The sequence below is a fragment of the Canis aureus genome, chromosome 5 (assembly GCF_053574225.1).
Source record: "Canis aureus isolate CA01 chromosome 5, VMU_Caureus_v.1.0, whole genome shotgun sequence".
Lineage (NCBI taxonomy): Eukaryota > Metazoa > Chordata > Mammalia > Carnivora > Canidae > Canis > Canis aureus.
Genome location: NC_135615.1, coordinates 47931302 through 47946533, shown reverse-complemented (window position 1 = coordinate 47946533; position 15232 = coordinate 47931302). Strand labels below are relative to the sequence as shown.

General features: G+C 34.2%; 1 protein-coding gene across 7 annotated transcripts in view; it reads left to right on the top strand.

Annotated features, from left to right (window-relative positions):
- PDE4D (phosphodiesterase 4D) overlaps window positions 1-15232 on the top strand; it is a 1385565-nt gene that overhangs the window by 72221 nt on the left and 1298112 nt on the right. The window contains exon 3 of one of the 7 annotated variants that reach the window (XM_077897889.1): window positions 5073-5128. The exons of the other annotated variants lie outside the window; for them this stretch is intronic. The gene's annotated coding sequence lies outside the window, so the exon portion shown is untranslated. The remainder of the gene's footprint in view (window positions 1-5072; window positions 5129-15232) is intronic. 7 annotated transcript variants of the gene reach the window in all.

The window sequence follows — 15232 nt, the reverse complement described above, 5'->3', positions numbered from 1 at the left end:
ACCTCTGCAATTAAGAGAATGTGGTGAGTGTTAGAAAAAAATTGTTCATTTTTCCTTGTGTCTCTGGGCACTGAATAGAGGCCCAAATTTCCCATCCTGTGGAGACTAACTCACATTATTCGGATAATAATCCCTATTCCTTCCATAAATGTATTTATTGAATGCACACTGTATGCCAGATTCTGTCCGGGGCACTGGAGAGGTGGGGAGAATAGCCAATGACCAAAAAAGGCATAAAATCCTGCCACTAAGGAGCTTACCTTCTAAAGGAGAAAGTATACTATGAATAAATTAAGGAAAAAAAAAAAGAATTTTCAAGTGTTAGAACGAAGCAGATACAAGGTTTCAATGGTGGTGGTGAGAAGTGCTGCTTTACATACAGTTGACAGCAAAGGCATTTCCAAGAACTTCTTCCTCTTTTTCCTCCTCTATGAGCTCTTGTGAACTCCTCCCTTTTTCATTCTTAATTCTCTGTTCAAGTGTGAATTCTCAGATAAAGAATAGGGCTAGAGCTTTGTTTATTGACCTTCCCACAATGATTGCATTAAAGTGGTATTTCTTCACTGTGAATTCTCTGGTATATTGGAACAAGGGAAGGCTATCTAAAAACTTTTGAATTTTGTTATATTGATAGGGTCATGAGAAGTGTAGATATCTGATGGTAGAAAAGGTGTGAAATATTCCAGCCTTTACGATAATATCTCAGCACTCTATTCTCACATAGTGCCAGCTCTCTCACAAACACCTGATGTCCATCACAAAAGAATGCTTCTCAGTGGGAGTGGTTTATGGATTTTGCCCTCATGACAAAGGCAGTCTTCATTTGCAAAAATTGTTTTAAGTGAGGGAAAGTGGAAATGAGAAGTCATCATGGCCTCTACGGCTTCTGAACATAAGATGTCTACAACAGGGTTGGTCAGGAAACAAAAGTTTCTATTAATTTACCTGGATGCTCACGAGCTGGATAGAAAAGCTGTAGGGTTTTCACCATGGAAGCCATGGTAACTGAATTTCCATAATGGGTATCAAAGATCTGAAGAATATTCTCAATTTACATATTTTCTCTGAATTTATGCTCAAAGAAAAGATATTAATAAAAATTAACATGAGGAAAAACCCCAGTGTATTAAGAATATTCAAGATCTGCAGACAATACTGCAAAAGGCTACCAGTATAGTCTTAGGCAAAAGTCATAGAGGATTTTTGGGTCCAAAATTAAGAGCGTCTACCAACCATCAATTTTTAGTGAAGCCACAAACTGACCACTTAGCTCTTCTTGTGGTCTCGAGTCAACATAAAATAATAACAGTCTTTATTTCTAATGTGCTTTATGTAAGCCCCTGTGCTAAGTCCTTTTTACATTATCCATTGCATTTTCACAGCAAACCTGAGCAGTAGGTAACTTCATTATACCTGATAGTTGAGGAATACTTCAGTTGAGGAAACTGAGACAAGTGATCTGCTAAAATTAACCAGTTGATAAATATTGGAATTGGGACTTGAGCCACACTGGGGTCTGATTTCAAAGCTTGTGCCCAACCAGTTTTTACCGAGTACCTAATAGCTGAAGGTGGGTTCACACACGTTGAGGCATTACAACCAGCTGTAAAGGAGATATTCTGTTGAAGAGAAGGACAGGAGGAGAAGAGAGGTAAAGTATGTCAGTCACATGTTCTAGAGCGATCAAGTCTTAAAATGAGCTCAGGGCCTCTGTCTCCAAACCCAGTGAATTTTTTTTTTCAACTTTATCACAGCCTATTCTCTGCTCAGTGATCATGATATTCTTCCAGTTGCCTGCTTCTTTGAGGTGAAATGATAATTAGCAGAGATTCCTAGAAGAAAAGGTGTTAAATGTCTGCACTTTAAAAAACTGCACTGGATTTTCCCATCATTTAGGCCATTACTGTGTTAGATCTAATTAGGTGCTTCCAGCAACCACATGAGTTCTGTGGGTAGCATTCATTACGCTTCAGTGGACTGAATGGTATCCTGGTGGCCCAAGAACACACGTACTGCTTCTAAGCATGTGGGAATAATGGTTGCCACCTGCAAGTAGCTGAGGCAGTGGGCAGACTTCGCTTCTGAAGGGCTTGAAATGGATGTGTATTTTTTGATCCCCCATTCCCAGCTTTACTGAGGTATAACTGACAAAAAGTATAAAGTATTTAAAGTGTACAATGTCATGATTTGATGTATGCATACACTGTGGGAGGATTCCCCCCCAGTCAGTTAATGAACACATCCATACCTCACATTTGTACTGTGGTGTGTTTTTTTTTTTGTGTGTGTGTGTGTGGAATGTTTAGGTTCTGCTCTTCTAGCAACCTTCAGTTATACGTGGCAGTGTTGTCAAATAGTCAACATATCCTACAATAGATCTTCCAATGCTGTTTATCTAACTGAAAGTTGGTACCCTTTTATCAACCTTTTCCTGTTACACCCCCCACTCCCCCACCCCTCCACCCTTCCACCCCCCATTCCCATAGCTCCCTCCCCACTCTCTGACCAGTTCCTGGAAAGCACTTTTAAATTGTTTCTGTGAGTTCAACTTTATTTTTTTAAATAAAGATTCCATGTATAAATATTACAGTGCCGTGTTTGTTTTTCTGTCTGGCTTATTTCACTTAGCATAATGTCCTCTAGGTTCATCTATGTTGTCTCAAATGACAGGATTTCTTTCTTTTTTAAAGGCTGAATAATAATCCATTATATGTGTGTGTATCATATTTTCTTTATTCTTCTTTAGACAGATACTTAATTTGTTTCTATACCTTGGTTATTGTGAATAATGCTACTATGAACACATGAGATCTCTCTTTGAGATGATTTTGTTTCCTTTTGATGTATACCAGAAGCGGGATTGCTGAACCACAATGGTAGTTCTCTTTTTAGTTTTTTCAGGAATTTCCATACTGTTTTCCAGGGTAGCCATACCAATTGACATTCACACCAACATTATATAAGGGCTCCCTCCTTTTGATATCCTTGCCAACATTTGTTATTTCTTGTTTTTTTGATAATAGACATCCTTACGCTTGTGAGATGATAGCTGATTTTGGTCTGCATTTCCCTGATGATTAGTGATGTTGAAGCCCTTTATGTTCCCATTGGCCATTAGTATATCTTCTTGGGAAAAATGTCTATGTGTGTCCTTGGTCCATTTTCAAACTGTTTTTTGTTTTTGTTTTTTGCTATTGAGTTGTATGTGTATATATTCCTTATATATTTTGAATATTAGTCCCTTATCAGATTAATAGTTTGCAAAAATTTTCTCCCATTCTACATTTTGTTTTCTCATTTTATTGATGGTTTTCTTTGCTATGCAGAACTTTTTTAGTTTGATGTAGTCCCACTTATTTTTGCTTTGTTGCTTTTACTCTTGGCATCAAATAAAAAAATTGTTGCCAAGACCAATGTCAAGTATTTACTAGGTTTTCTTTTATGTATTTTATGGTTTCAGGTCTTAAGTTCAAGACTTTGATCCATTTTTTTGAATTTTTGTGTATGGTGTAAAATAAGGGTCCTAATTTCATTCTTCTACATGTGACTTTGCAGTTTTTCTCAAAACCGTTTATAGAAGAGACTATCCTTCCTGTAATGTATGTTTTTGACTCCTTTAAAACTAATTGAGTGTATATGCATGGGCTTATTTCTGGGGTCTTGAATTTGTCTTGTTAGTCTGTGTATCTGTTTTTATATGAATACTACTCTGTTTTGATTATGATAGCTTTGTAATATACTTTGAAATCAGTATATGTGCTGCCGAAGTGAGCACATATACTTTGAAATCAGAATGTAAGATGTCTCCAGCTATGTTCTTTCTCAGGACTGCTGTGACAATTCAGATTCTTTTGATTCTATACCTATTTTTACATTGTTAACCCTATTTCTGAGAAAAGTGTGATTGGAATTTTGATAGAGATTGGCTTTAATTTGTAGATCTCTTTGGCTAGTATGGACATTTTAACAATACTAATTCTTTCAATCTGTGAACATGGACTATTCTACTTATTTGTGTTACCTTCGCTTTCTTTTATTAGTCTTAGAGTTTTCAGTGTACAAATCTTTTACTTTCTTTGTAAAATTTATTCATAAGAATGTAATTTTAATGCTATTTTATCTTTTATTAATTTTTTATTTATTTGAGAGATTGACAGAGAGTGACAGTCAAGTGGAGGGTGGTGCAGAGGGAGGAAGAAGCAGATACCCTGCTGACAGGGAGCCCGATGTGGGGCTTAATCCTAGGGATTGTGATCTGAGCCAAAGGCAGACACTTAACCAACTGAGCCAACAAGGCACCCCTCAATGCTATTTTAAATGGAACTGTTTTCTTAATTTCTCTTTCTGATAGTTGGTGTACAGAAATTCAACTGATTTTTATATATTGATTTGTAATTTATAATTTGAAATTTTACTGAAATTGTTACTAGGCCTAATAGTTTTGTGGTGAAAATTTTAGGTTTGCTATATATAACATGTCTCTGAAAATACAGTCAGTTTTACTTTTTCTTTCTGATTTGGATTTATTTATTTATTTATTTATTTATTTATTTATTTATTGCCTAATTGCTTTGGTTAGGACTTTCCAGTACTATGTTGAATAAAAGTAGTAAGACTCTTATCTTGTTCCTAAACTTTGAGGAAAAGCTTTCAATGTTTCACCACTGAGTATGATGTTAGTTGTGGGCTTGTCCTATACGGCATTCATTATGTGGATGCACAGTAATGTGTATGAAATTTTTTGAGTTTTTATTATGTAAGGATATTAAATTTTGTCAAATGAATTTTCTACATTTATTCAGATGATAATATTTTCATACTTCATTTTGTTAATGTGGTATATCACAATGATTGATTTGCAAATGTTGGATCATTCTTGCATCCCTTGAATGAATCTTACTTGATCATGGTATATGGTCTTTTTAACGTATTATTGAATTCTGTTGCTAGTATTTTGTTGAGAATTTTTGCATTCATTGAGAATATGACCTGAAATTTTCATTCATTTATTTATTTAGTTGTTTGTTTATTTATTTTAGAGTTTTAAAATTTAATCTCTACACTCAACACAGGGTTTGAACTTACGACCCCAAGATGGAGAGTGGCATGCTCTTCTGCTGAGCCCCTGGTACCCCTGTAATTTTCTTTTATTGTAGTGGCCTTGTCTGAGTCTGATTTTAGAGTAATGCTCACCTTGTAAACTGGGTTAAGAGGTGAGTTAGGAGGATGAATTGATACAATTTTTAAAATGTTTGATAGAACTCACTGGTGAAGTAATCTGGTCTTAGACTTTTTGTTGGGAAGTTTTTGATTACTGATTGAATCTTCTTAGTAATAATTGGTCTGTTCATATATTCTATTTCTTGATGATTCAGTTCTGGTAGTATATATATTTCTAGGGATTTATTGATTTTTTTAGGTTATCCAGCTTGTTGGCATGTAATTGTTCAAAAATAGTCTCTTCCTTTATATTTGTATCAGTTATATCTACTTTTTGTTTATTTTATTTATTTGAGGCCTCTTTCAGAGAAAGTTGGTTGGTGTGTAGCTTTACATTCAGTGTACCCATGGGAGGAGAGGAGCTCAGGAACCTATTATGCCATTATCATTGTTGATGTCTCTTGCTTTCTTTTTGAAGCTAGAGCTGGATTAAATCAATTCTTGATCTTAATCTACTTTGAAGTCTACTTGTAACACATCATGAGTTATTTTGGCTTATCATTATTAATTTTTAAATGTAAGTATGGTATTCTAGTATTCAAAGTATAGGACTTCATGTGTAAGAAAGTTTGTTAATTTCTTAAAGATCCTCTAGAGAACTCAAGGAAATAATGAAAGCAGATATAGGTCTAAAATCTTTATTGAGGATAGTGTTGTAAAGCTACAATACAGTTTAACTGATGTTTTACTTTGCTTCTGGGATATTAAATACTCCATGTGATAAAACATTTTAAGTAGTTTCAGAACAAATAATACAGCCATATTGGTACTACTTAGGATCAATGAATTGCCATTCTCAAGAAACTTTTTTTTAAAAATATTTTATTTATTCATGAGAGACACACGGGGGGGGGGGGGTGGCGGGGCGTGGGGGGGAGGGAGGCAGAGACATAGGCAGAGGAAGAAGCAGGCTCCATCTCCATGCAGGGAGCCTGATGTGGGACTTGGTCCCGGGTCTCCAGGATCACACCCTGGACTGAAGGTGGCGCTAAATCGTTGAGCCACCAGGGCTGCCCTCAAGAAACTTTTTATGTCAGCATTCTTCTTCTGGAAGAGGTTTAGAAGAACCAGGAAACCTTAATTCACAAGTTATCAGTATTCCAAATACTGATAGATTCAGGTGAATTTTCCTGGAAAAATAAAAAAGCTACCCTGGCTGGCCTTTTTAGACTTTCATTATCTCTTTATCTATCTGAACTATTTTTTTATGCAACAATTACGTGTGCTGTGTAACATTCCCCTACCAGCCCTGGCAGGTTTCTTAGCTACATATACTGGAACCTACAAATTAAACTGGAAGCTCTGAAAAATTAAAGATTAGTCTTTTTGTTCTCTTATGTAACTGTAAACTCAGCAAAGAGTGCTATGGAAAAGCACTCAACTTGTACTAAAAAAAAAAAGCACTAAATAATTCTTGAATTGACTCAAGTTGAAATAAAATGGAATGGAAGGAGGTATTCCCAAATTTGAAATATCAATATTCTAAAAGAAAATCTTGAAAGTAATATGCCCTCATAGACTTGTAAGCAGAATCAGGAAACATTTGTATTTTTGGTTGAAGGTATAACTAATATAAGTTGTCATAAAACATCTGAATGTAAATCTAAACTTTAATTTAGGGGTAAGAAAAACAAAGTGAAAGCTGTAAACTGCCTTTAAGTTCTTACCAAAGATTCTCTTGAAATTTAAACATTTTAGTTATGTCTACCAAACAGGCATTTTAGGAAAGGGGAAGATTTAAGAAATTTAAATTTATGCTCTAATAGTTGTTTCACTTAAAATACTTTTTACATAAAAAATATTCAATTAGATACTGTAATGAGCATTGAAACTCACATATTATTCCTATAATCCCACCATTTAGAAGGAAACATCTACATTGGATATTCTTAGATGGTTTTTCAAGTGTAGTTTTACATACCATAGGGGAAAGAAGTATGTTTGTATCTCTGCAAAAACAATTCTGGTATAGAAGGTTATAATCTAATAGAAAGATCTCACAGTTCTCTGTCCACTGTTCTCTGCTCTTGTATACTTCCCTTTAATACTATACCATCAACCCATGTTCTGGGCAAAGTATATTGTTTGTAAACCTTTATTTTCTCTGAGCATTAATCATTTCCTGGTTAGAAGATTACCTGTTTTTTGCATTTCTACATTTCCTTCAGCGTTTTCTTTGTAGTGTGCCAAGACCATTTATTTGACAAAACAGGCCTGTCTGCCAGAACTAGGGAGATAGAAGGAAGTCCTTTTTTCTTTGCTTTGATTTTTCCCATTCATAGTAAATTAAAGATTGTTATTGACGCAGTGAGGCCTGGAGGCAGGAGTGAGAGATGCTTGGAATTAGGGAGATGCAAAAATAGATTTCCTTTCTACCATTAAAGACAGGATTCTAATGAGTTTTGTCTTTTGTATCTGTATAATACAGAGATGAGAATACTGGTTTTATGAGATTTTAATGAGTATTAAATGAGTTATGTAAATTGTTTAACAAGGTGACTGGTAGGTACATAGTAAATTATCAAAAGGTATAGCTAATAATTAAAGCAATCATTGATAGTAATGATAGTAATCATTTGATCTCCTTGAACATTTTCTGGAAAATGCACACCTTGACATTTCTTTTTTTCCTGGAAATTTTCTGTTTGCAGTGTATTTGAATTACAGGAATTCTTTTCTTTTTTAAGAAAATATTTATTTGATCATGTGAGAATCACAGAGACAAAGACATAGGCAGAGGGAGAAGCAGGCTCCCATGACCAGGATCATGACATGAGCCATTGGCAGATGCTCAACCACTGAGCCACCCAGATGACCCTCCTTTTCCATTTTTTAAGTAAAACTAAGTTGTATTTTACCTCATTGAGAATCAATGTTTATCTGATGTTGTGCCCATTTAAATTCATGGAATCTTTTTTTTTTTTTTTTTATTGGTGTTCAGTTTACTAACGTACAGAATAATACCCAGTGCCCGTCACCCATTCACTCCCACCCCCCGCCCTCCTCCCCTTCTACCACCCCTAGTTCGTTTCCCAGAGTTAGCAGTCTTTACGTTCTGTCTCCCTTTCTGATATTTCCCACACATTCATGGAATCTTTTTTAACTTGATCTTCAAAATAAAGGGGATTTATAGAATTGCTGCTATTATCTCTGCTTCTTAAGACTCATACAAAAATTAAAACACAATAGGAATGATTTGGTTCCTCTACTTTAGCACAGTGTCATGTAGTCTTATTTGTCATTGCTTTTTGGTTTCAGTCATTTAGAAAGCTTGCAATCCCCATCCCTTGTGAACTTCTGTGGAAAATAATTTTTATTTCAAGATATTTTGTAGCGTCAAACCTCACAACTGTTTACACCTTTGTATGTCATGTTTTAAGTCACAGAATTGTTTTTGCCTTTTAAGCCTTACCTTTCTTCTGCTGAGCAAACCCCATTCACCTTTCAAAAAGTTGATTTGAATTGTCATCTCTTGAATGAAGAGTTCCTTACCATCCCAATCAAAGAAGAGCCCTGATTCTTTGAAATCTTACAGAGTGACCAAAAAATTTATCATCCATTTTTTGGAGAGTCAATGGGGGCCTTATTTGTAATCTCATTGAGACAGTAGTCATAAACTGGAACTGTCATGGGCAAAAAGGATGTATTGTGACCCAAGTTATTGTGTTTTGGGATCCTAACTGTTAATAAAAGGGCTTTGAGCTCAAATTGGTCTGCCTGCCAGTTCTGGTTCTGCATGATTTTGGGAAAATTATCTTACCCATCAAAATTCATTCATTCTTTTGATGGCTGCTTATTGCTCTGTTAGATGCCATGTAAAGGATGAGGAATTGCTAGCACAAAGATAAATATATATGTTCATTGCTCTGATGAAGCTTAGATCCAACTTTCATCTACAGAGTGGGGCTAAGAGCAATTACATTCTGGATTGTAAGGAATAAATGAGATGATATTTATGGAGGATTTAGTAAAATCACTGTATATAGGAAGTGCTCAATGATCGCTCTTTCTTTGTATTTCTCACATGTTAATCACCGTATAGTCTATACACAGGTATAAGATTTTTAAAATTAGGAAGCATTTCTTATTAATGTTAGCCTTCTTAAGAGTTCAGCATTGTAGCCTCTCACTATTTGAATTTGTTGAGTAAATCTCCCTAAAGATCAGGGATGAGATTTTTTCTCTCATTTGTCCCTTTTACTTTTTTGTTTCTCTTTTGATTCTTTCCTGCCTATTTCGGTTAATGGAATATTTTTACGTGCACCATTTTATTTTTTAAGTTGGCTTTTAATTATACTCCCTTTCCTATCTGTCTATATGTCATCTTTATTGATGGCTGCAGGGCTGAAAATGTATACCTTTAACTCATTAGAGTTTATTTAGACTCAGTATTATACTCCTTCAAAATTAACACCTAACAATTAACAAATGTAATAATCTTTAATAACATAATTCATGTTACTTCTCTTTATGTATGATTATTGCTGTATCTTTTATTCAACATATATTATTTCAACATATATTATAATGCCCACCTCAGAGTATTGTTATTTTTCCTTTAAATTATGTTATTGGTCTTCTAAGGAAATTCCAAGAAGAAAGACAACACATTTATATTTACCAATGTATTTAGCATTTCTAGTATTTATTTGTTCTTGCTGTCAATTTGAATTGCCCTCTGGTATCATTTGCCTTCAGCCTTTTGCATTTCTTGTGGGACAGATTTGCTGGTGATTAGTATTTTCAGCTCTTGTTGATCTAAAAATGCCTTTATTCAATTCTGAGTTTTGAAGGATATTTTTGTTGGATATAGAATTCTGGGTTAACAGATTTTTTCTTCCTTTCCATAATTTAAAGATGGCATGTCATTGTCTCTTTCAGTCTCCATTGTTTCCTGACAAGCCTGTGACCATTCTTATCCTTGTTCTACCAAATACAATGTAATTTTGTTTATTTATTTACAAAGATTTATTTATTTATTAGAGAATAGGTGGAGAGAGAGGGAGAAGGAGAGAGAGTGAATCTTAAGTAGGATCCATACCCAGAGCAGAGTCCAACAGGGAGCTTGATCTCATGACTCTGAGATCATGACCTGGACAAAAACCAAAAGTTGGTGGCTCAACTAAGTGAGCCACTGAGGAGCCCTAGTTAATATATTATTTTTAACTTTGATTTTCTGCAGTTTGACTGCAGAGTTCTGGGATATGATTTTCTTTAGATATATACCTCTTGGAATTTGCTAAACTTCCTGGATCTGTAAGCCAGTATTTTTCATCACATTTGAGAAATTTGCAGCCATTATTCCTTCAAATATTTTGTCTGGATAATCTCATTATTTTTTTCTTCTAGGATTGCATTTATATTCATGAAAAATTATTTGATATTGTCTTGCCTATCCTTGAAACTCAGTTCCTTTTGTTTTTATTTTTCCTGTTCATTTCCTAGATTGAATAATTTGTTTTGATTTGCTTTTAGGTTTTGACTTTCTTTTGTACTATTTCTAATCAGCTATTATGTCCATCAACTAACTTTTTCATTTCAGTTTTAGTTTTCAGTTCTTAAACATCATTTGGTCCTTTTCTCTGCTTATATTCCCTTTCTGTTCACTCATTAAGGTCAGATTTCCTTTCATTCTTTGAGTATGTTTTTCTTTAGTTCTTTGAATGTATTTATTTATTTATTTACTTATTTTTTGAATGTATTTATAATAACTGCTTTAAAGTTTTGTTAGGCCAAACACCTGAGCCATTTTTAGACTTATTTTTTGTTTGTTTATGGATCACATTGTTTTCTGTTTGGTGGTTTTTTGATCCACTATTGGAAATTTTGGAGAATATGTTGTGAAGTATCTGGATTCTGTTATCGTCTTTTAAAGAATGTTGAGTCTTATTTTAGGATTCTGTTGAATTATTGGCCAGTCATCTTGAACATGGTTTAATGCTTCATTAGTGCTTGACTTCATCTGTCTGTATCATGTTAAGGAAAATATCCTTAATTAGAGAGATGGACAATCATGGGGTTTACCTCATGAGTTTGCCTTTTCTCAGGGATTGCAGTCACAGAGGAGCCTGTTGTCTGAAAAGAGTTTCCTTATGCATTTTTCCAGTTTTAGAAGTCTTTTCTCTTGGAGGACTCATCTTTTATTAGTTCATCATAACTGGAAGCAGAAATACAGAGGGTGTCACTTTATTTAACCTAAAAAATTTTTAAGTTTCTTAATTTTTTAAGTTTGTGATTTAAAATGCCTATTTAAAATTTTTTTGGTGTGATTTTAATTATTTTGGATCAGAGAATAATATATTCATATGGGTAAAATTAAAAACTACAGAAAAATAGTCATAAATTTTCCATCTAAGTAGCATAGTTCTTCTCAAAGTTCAAAAGAGTTACTGGTTTCTTTGTGTACTCTTTCAGAGACATTGTCTATCTCTGAGAAAAACTAACTTGGGGAAGATTTTATATACGTAAGATTATATGTAATCTTATTTGTCTCATAAGTGGTAGTATAATATATATGCTTTTCTGTATCTTACCTTTTTTCTACTTAATTAAATATCTCAGAGGTTATATATGATTTCTCCATTTGCTTTAGGGCCTACATATATTCATTTGTATAAATGCACCAAAAATCATCTCACCAGATCCCTATTTATGATTATGCTTTTTGGTTATTATAAATAATGCTCCATGAGCTTCCTTGTACACAGCTTTTAGTACGAGCCAGTATATCTGTAGGATACACTCATAAAATATAATTTCTACCTCAAAAGATATGTACTTTTGTCATTTAGCTCAATGATACCAGATTTCCCACTATGGTGGCTATAGTCCTACCAATACTTTATTGTATCTGCTGCTGACATTTTTATTGTGCCTCAAATGTTTATTTTCTCTATGGTACACCTGGAAAAGTGGCTTATGATTTTTTTTTAATTTCAGTGTAGTTGACACAACATTATATTAGTTTCAGGTATACAACATATTCAACAATTTTATATATAATGCTGTGCTCACCACGAGTATAGCTGCCATCTGTCACTATACAATACTATTGTAATGCCATTGACTTTATTTCCTATGTGTGCCTTTTATTCTCATGTCTTGTTCCATGAGGAGGCCTGTATCTCCCATTCCCCTTTACCCACTTTGCCCATTATCCCCATCTCCCCTCAGGCAGCGACTACTTTTTCTCTGTACTTATGGGTCTTTTTCTGCTTTTTATTTGTTTATTCATTTATTTTTAAAATTCCATATATAAATGAAGTAATATAGTATTTATCTTTGACTTATTTTACTTAGCATAATATTCCCTAGGTCCACCACGTGGTCACAAATGACAAGATCTTATCCTTTTTGATGGCTGAGTAGTATTCTATAGTGTGTGCATGCCTCTGTGTGTGTGTGTGTGTGTGTGTGTGTGTGTGTGTGTACCACATCTTATTTATCTATTCATCTATTGGTGGACACTTGGGCTATTTCCATATCTTGGATATTATAAAGAATGCTGCAGTAAATATAGATATACATATTTTTAAATTAGTGTTTTTATTTTCTTTGGATAAATACTCAGCAGTGGTGGAGTTATTGGATCATATATTTCTATTTTTAATCTTTTGAGGAAACTCCATACTGTTTTCCACAGTGGCTCTATCGGTTTACATTCCCACCAGCAGTATATGAAGTTTTCTTTTTGTCCACATCTTTACCAACACTTGTTATTTCTCATCTTTTTGATTCTAGCCATTCTGACAGATTTAAAGTGAATTCTCAGTGTGGTTTTCATTTGAGCATCTCCCTGATGATGAGTGATGTTGAGCATTTCCGATATGTCTGTTGATCATCTGTATGTCTCCTTTGGAAGAATGTCTATTCTTAAATTTTTAAATTGGATTTTTTTTTTTTTTTGGTGTTGAGTTGTGTAAGTTATTTATATATTTTGGATATTAAGCCCTTATCAGATGTATCATTTGCAAATATCTTCTCTCATTCAGTAGGTTGCGTTTTAGTTTTGTTGATGGTTTCATTCATTGTGCAGAAGGTTTTTATTTTGATATAGTCCCAAGAGTTCATTTTTGCTTCTGTTTCTCTTGCTTGAGGAGACATACCTAGAAAAATGTTTCTATAGCAAATGTCAAAGAACTTACTGCCTATATATTCTTTTAGGAGTTTTGAGGTTTCAGATCTCACATTTAGGTCTTTAATCCATTTTGCATTTGTTTCTGTGTATGATGTAACGAAGTGGTCCAGTTTCATTATTTTTCATGTATTTTTCCCAGCACCATTTGTTGAAGAGACTGTTTCTTCCCTGTTGTATAGTCTTACCTCTTTTGTTCTATTGTTCTATGAGTTTATTCTTTTGCCATGCATCTGAATTTTATTCTAATTTTTAAAATTCTGAATAAATTAGTAATCTTTCCCTGATTAACTCATACATTTCTGTTACTACAATGAGGTGATCATCAGTGATTTATATAAATTAGTGATGGCATTACTACTATTATTACTACTACTATTGTGGTTCATTTCCCTAATATTCCAGATCACATACTAGCTAATAATTTCCATTTTAAAAGTGCAATTTTAGGTATGCATGGGTGGCTCAGTTTGTTGAGCATCTGACTCCTGATTTTGGCTCAGGTCATGATTTTCAGGGTCGTGAGATTGAGCCCTGCTTTGGACCTGTGCTGGGCATGGAGCCTACTTAGGATTTTCTCTTTTCCTCTTCTTTCCCCCAACCCTGCTAATGCTTGCTCATTTACTCTCACTCTAAAAAAATAATAATAAGTAAGAAGGACAAAAGTAATTTTATTTCCAATTTGGTTAGTGATTTTCAAATAATTATTTTTTTCCCTGTCCTTTGAAAATATGGGTAGAACATATGCTAGTCTGCTGTTCATTCTGAACTAGATTGTGTCTTTGAAATGCACAGTCTAACTTTATTAAATCTTTATGGAATCATGTCCTTTGGGCTTTCTAACTGGTTTTCTTTATTTCTTATTTTTCCTTAACCTCACTTGCTCTTTTGAATTCAAGAAGCTGCAGGTGTCTGGTACAAGGTATAGTTATTCACTGAATGTTCTGAGTCAATCTGTGTCTGTGGAAATCGTAACTCTATTATAGTTTCTCTACTTCCAGAGACAGAAGTTGTCTTTAGATAATTTAGAAGTCTCTAATTTCTTAGGTTCTTGTCTCTTTATAGTGTGCTAAAAAGCAAATTGTTAATTCATTGCTGTGAAATGTTGAAGTATCTGTCTTTAATATTAGCATTTAAAAATTTTTCTACAGATAAGTGCTAATATTAGGACTTTTCCCCCTAGCATTTGCCTTCAACTCCATCCATTCAAATGTCATAGAGAAAGAAATTTCTCATTTTTTCTCTCTTCCCGTATCTATTAGTATTTCATTGCTGTGTGGTCTCATTACTAAGTTGTAATGTAATATCCCCCAAGGAATAAACCATAAGAAGAACCCATTAAATAGAATTATTCTTCTTGGTAACTCTTTTCTAAAAAGAAAACCTTACTTTGTATTCCAAAGACCCCCCCCACACACACTTCCACCCTCATAAATCATGATTCTTATTGCCAACTGCCTTTGACTGTGTATATTCTTGTCAAATATATTTACTGACCTATTGTACATGTTATTATGCAAGACAGTAACTCAATGACTTGAAAATGTCAGTGGCTTAGAATTGTGTTAGGGGAACTAAAAAAAAAAAAAAAATTCTGGTTTTTGCCTGTGAGGAGTGTAATGGTTGGGAACATAGGATTTGAGGCTAGGCAGACAGACGTAGGTCAGACAATCCTGGGTGAGGTACACTAAGTCTCAATTCTCTCAGGTGTGAAATATTCTTCTCTCACTCAGTAAACAAGATAAATCTGTGGGGAGAATTCTCTCCAGATTTCAGAGAGGTTGTTTCTCTGGGCACATTTGCTGTTTGTGGTTTTTTCAGTGGTTGTCATTCCTTTGACATTTTTTTTTAACGTCCAGCTGTCAGACATTACTGTGG